The following is a 5,806-nucleotide window of genomic DNA, read 5'->3' on the forward strand; positions in this document are numbered from 1 at the left end:
ATTTATGTGAAGCATGAACTATGAATGATATATCTCAAAGATGAAGTGATTTAAAAAGATTTATGCATATGAGACATGTATTAGGTGACCTAAGCCTTAGACTCAACTTAAACTAGTTTCTAGTCTAAGCCTAGTACCAATCAAAGACTTAAGCATGTTGATTTGTCGGTGATCTTCAAGCTCTTATTAGCACAAGTTGTCCTCATCAAAACCATGATATATAAAGAGAGCTTTCCAAAGTGTTCCTCTTGACATGCACACTTTCAAATTGATCTAAAAATTGTTGAACGAAGTTGGTTTTGCATGAATAACATAGGATAAGTGCCATGAAAAGTGTATGAAATTTAGGTATTTACGGCACTTATCAACTCCCCCAACTGAAGACTTTGTTTGTCCTCAAACAAATGGTAAAGCACATCCGAATTATTTTTGGCTAATTTTTATGATTAGATTGACATGATTTCGAATTTTGCATACGCATGCTCAAAATTTTCAATGACATTTTTGAAGATTTGTGAATTTTACACATAATGCTTCACACATCAATCCCATGCTTATGTTCATAAAAAATGTGTAACAAAACCAAAGCTAATATTTTTCAATGAAAGAGTCTTTGTAGTGCACACAAGTTCAAAATAGAACTTTTCAAGGGATGTAAATGTTTCACTCAATTTTCAATCATTTGCATGTAGTAATTTGAACTTGCTCTTTTTCTTACTTATTCTCTTAAAATTGCATTTTCAATCAAGGATCACTAAGGACTTGTTTTTTGTTGTAATGATACTAGGCTTGAAAAAAATCATGGTTTTTCTTGGATAAGCAAATTTATTTCAAGAGAGCAAAAAATTTCAAATTTTTTCTATCAAGCAATTTTACTCCTATTTTCCCATAATTTCTTTTTCTAACCTTGTAGCTTTTGAACCCTGGCTTCTTTTTTGGCTTTTTCATTGCATTTTTCAATCTCTTTTTGTTTTTCCATTTATTTTACAACTTTTTGTTATTTTTTCAAAGAAATTTGAAAAAATATCAATTTTCCTTTTCAAAAAGCCAAGTCCACCAACTTCGCCCGAAATTATTCTTTTTCAAACATTTTTAAAAAAGTTCATGCTAAGTTACTTAGAAATTTTTGTTCATGGGTTTGTTTGAAAAAATAATTTACTTTGTTTGGCTCAAAGGGGCTTATCAAAGATGATCCTATTTTTCGTTAGACTTTTTGGCCATTTTTGGTTCAACTAAAGAATAAACATGCCTTGATCCTTTCGTATCAATCTTTGCAATTAAGACTAAAACAAATGTTTATTTCACTCATATTCACATGTGTTTGGCTCACTCCCTTACTTGGTTCGGATTTATACTTTCGTTTTGAAAAATGTTTGCAACAATCATGTTACACAACTTTAAAATTTCATTTGCACAAAATTTTCTTGTTATGACATTATGTGATTTTTCACAAAAAAGTTTTAGGCTTATACCTCATTTTGCTCAATGAAAGCTTAAAAATATGCCTAGCAATTTTTCAATCATGCAATCTTGTCAATTAATTTCATTTATCCAATTAAATTCATTATTTTAAACAAAATGAGTTTTTATGGACAAACAAATTACTTTTCTAAATAAATGTACATCCTCAAAATTAATAAGTTCTTTATAATTTTTACATATGCATCAACCTTGTTCCGCCTCTTTAAATGATGGCTTGTCCTCAAGCCAATGAAAAAATTTGGTTTGTAAAGAAGATGTTTGATGAATATGGACAATTATTAAGAATAAAATTTAACTGAAAGGAAATTTGCATTTGTAGAGGTTATTCTGATGCATTTCTGATGATGGAGCCTGAGTCATCACCCAAGTATGGTTTTAACCTCTGTCCATTCACTGTCCAAGATATTTGAGACTTTGAATCTTCCAATTCAATTTCTCCATATTCTTTAACATTTTTTTATCACAAATGGTCCTGTCCATCTGGTTTTGAATTTTCCCGGGAGCAATTTCAATCTTGAATTTAACAAAAGTATATTTTGACCCTTGTAAAAATATTTTATTCCAATTTTGGAGTCATGGTACTTTTTAGCCTTTTTTTATACAGTCTCGAAGATTTATAGGCTTGGAACTTCATTTCCTATAGTTGATGTAATTGATTCTTTCTTTTTGTTCCTACGTTATTTAAATCAAAGTTTAAGAACTTAAGTGCCCAATAGGCTTTATGCTCCAATTCAACTGGTAAATGACAAGCTTTACCATAAATTTGTTGGTATGGATTTTGGCCTATTGGTGATTTAAATGCAGTTCTATATGCCCAAAAAGTATCATCCAACTTTTTTGATCAGTCTTTCGTTGAGGATGGGACTGTTTTTCTGAAATTCTTTTCAATTCTCTGTTGGATACTTCAGCTTGCCCATTGGTTTGTGGGTTATAAGATGATGCTACCTTATATCTAACGTTATAAAATTCCAAAACCTTGCGTAATTGGGAGTTTACAAAATGAGATCCCGCATCACTTATGAGTACTCTTGGTGTTTCAAAGCGGGTAAAAATATTGTTTTTCAATAAATTTATAATTGTTTTTCCATATGCCTTTGTTGTAGCTAATGCTTCTACCCATCTAGAAACATAATCAACAGTCACCAAATTTTTTGGCATGCATCACATTTTTGAACAAAATTTTTGGTATCTTTAAAAATAGAGGGCCAGAAAAACCAGAGTGGAAGACTTTCACAGCAGTTCTTTCTCCATTATAGTGTCCTCCATAGGCGGAATTATAGCAATGCTATAAAATTTTCTAAGCCTCTTTCGAATAAACACATCTTCTTATTATGTTGTCGGTTCCTTCTTTGAATAAGTATGGCTCATCCCAGACATAATGGTTGACCTCCTTGAGAAACTTTCGCCTTTGTTGATAGTTGAAGTGATCAGGAATGATTCATGAGGCTTTATAGTTGGCTATATCTATAAACCATGGTTTGTCTTGAATGAGAAAGAGCTTTTCATCTGGGAATAATTCAGTTATTTCTCTTTCTCATTTTGTGACTTCATTATTGATTAATCCTGATAAGTGATCTGCCACGAGATTATCTTTTCCGCTTTTGTCACGGATTTCTAAGTCAAATTCTTGCAAAAGTAGCACTCATTGGATTAACTTTGGTTTGGAGTCAGGTTTCTTTAGAAGCTATTTCATTACGGCATGATCAGTAAAAATAATAATTTTGGCCCCAATCAAATAAGTTCTAAATTTTTCCAATGCAAATAAAATAGCTAGCAATTCCTTTTTGTTAGGTATCAGTGGTTAAAATACACCTAGAAGGGGGGGGTTGAATAGGTGTAGCGGTTAGAATATCCACTTTTCGAATATCAACACTTAATGCTGAATTACCCCAATTTAATCGATTAAAAGAATGAATATAATCGATTAACACAAATGTCTTAATCGATTAAAACAGAATAGTAAGCTTAGGCAGATTCGGTTTCTTGCACGACAATTAACCGATAATGAAATGAATACACAGAGCTTACAATTTTATCAAAGTATTAATAGTATAGCAAATATACAGAATATAGCAATTAATTCTATATACAAGTTAACCGATTAAACGAAATAAAGAGAGAAAGAAAGAGAGAGAAAAAAATCCTGCAACACGATTTTTATCCTGGTTCGTTTGCGTGTCCACTTGCAAACTACATCCGGGCCTCCCGGCTGATCTGGGAGATTTTCTTCACTATAATTGAATCAATGTTATTACAAGCACATCATCCAATTACAACACTTAGACATTCACAAGAAAATAAAGAACCTTATTCTGTGGTTTGACTCCCTTCCTACCGACAAAGAAAACCTTTATTTCGGCGCAGCCCCACCCAAGAACCTTGTTCTTTCCTTATCAAGAACTCTAAGCAATATGAAGATACAACTCAATCGTGGTACGACACCTGGAGATTCCCAATGTTACAACAATTTTTCACAACAAAACTAGAGTAAACTTAAGCAATTACAAAGCTCATATTTGACACACAAGACTTTTACTCTAAGCACCTAACACAAACTCATGCAATATGACAATGTATTAGTTTCAAAATAGAAATTACAGAATGTAAAAACTTCACAGAAAGCATCAATAATATGCATAAACATGTGAGATGAAATGATGAGAAATATATCATGAAATGCCACTCAATCCTAAAGCATAGAATTCTCTCCTTTCTAAACTCACAAATGCAATATCAACTAGATGCAACAAATATCACGAAAAATGCTCTAACTCTCTAATAAATGCAACATGCAACTTATGAGATCAATTCTGAAAAACGCAGTTTATAAAGAATCAGTTCTGAAGCCCAGTTAATCGATTAAAGCACTCTTAATCGATTAACGTGATTCAAAAACGTTAACTAGTTCTGTTTTTCAAGTTTTCAGTTTCAACAACTTTTCAAACAGTTAGATTAATCGATTAACGTAAGCCTTAATCGATTAACAACATATCTTCATATGTATTTTCAATTACAAAAACTCAAATATGTTATGCATTTGATTCATGCATGTTTAACACTAAGTTTATGCCTAAGATGCATATATACATGTATTTATGTGATGCATGAACATATTATATATGACATATCTCAAAGATGAAATGATTTAAAAGTTTTATGCATATGAGACATGTGTTAGGTGACCTAAGCCTTAGACTCAACCTAAACTAGTTTCTAGTCTAAGTCTAGTACCAATCAAAAGACTTAAGCATGTTGATTTGTTGATGATCTTCAAGCTCTTATTAGCACAAGTTGTCCTCATCAAAACCATGACATATAATGAGAGAGCTTTCCAAAGTGCTCCTCTTGACATGCGCACTTTCAATCTCCCCCTTTTTGATGATGACAAACACTACACCAATTGTAATAACAATTGTTTGATGAATTAGCTTGAAGATTGTGTTGGCATGATTGATATGATGCGCGAATATTTCGGAAGCTGTTATTACGGTTAACCTGCACAATCAAAAACAACAAAACAACCTTTCTCCCCCTTTTGACATTTTCAAAAAGATAACCCAGGTCAAAAATGAGGCAGAGATAGAGTTAAGCATAAAACAAAGTTAATGAATTAATTTGGGATTTAACTATTAACCTGTTTTATTTTTGGGTGTCTTGAACAAATGCGCTTGTTTAGACAATGAAATAGCCAATAGGTAAAGAGAACGGCATACAAGATTTATTCAACTCAATTAGCATATAAAGCAGTGTAATTAGCATAAAATCTCATATGATCAAGAACCATTCACATAAACAAATAAGCTATTCGACATAATTAAAACACAAAAGTAATGGAATAGCATAAAGAGTTAAAGTAGTCAGCAACTATTACAAACCATAATATGTCAATCAAAGACAGATAAAAAGATACGAATAAGTCCTAAAAACAGAAACAACAACTGAATCCAGAAAGTGCCATAAAGAAGAAATAAACCTAAGGGTAAGATGGCCTAGGTCTAAAGTCTTCTACACTATGGTTGAGGTGGAGGATGGTCAATCTGATCATCAGGAATAGCAATGTTCTGGTCACCCTGGATAAGCACAGTAACCTCTGAAATTCTGAACAAAACATAGCATTCTGATCTTCAATAGTCGATTGAATCATATTCCTCATCACCTGAAATTGGTTGTCTGAATAGGCAGTCTGACGCTCTTCATATTGTTACATTCCTGCAAAGTATGAGTCTTTCAGCCCTTGGAAGTGAAGATCCATACGGTTGTTGAGCCGTTGCTCCATAGCTTCCATCTGAGCTAAACCAAAAGCAGAGTCCTGTGGTGCTGTTCT

Source organism: Lupinus angustifolius, chromosome LG15 (genome assembly GCF_001865875.1).
Source record: "Lupinus angustifolius cultivar Tanjil chromosome LG15, LupAngTanjil_v1.0, whole genome shotgun sequence".
Lineage (NCBI taxonomy): Eukaryota > Viridiplantae > Streptophyta > Magnoliopsida > Fabales > Fabaceae > Lupinus > Lupinus angustifolius.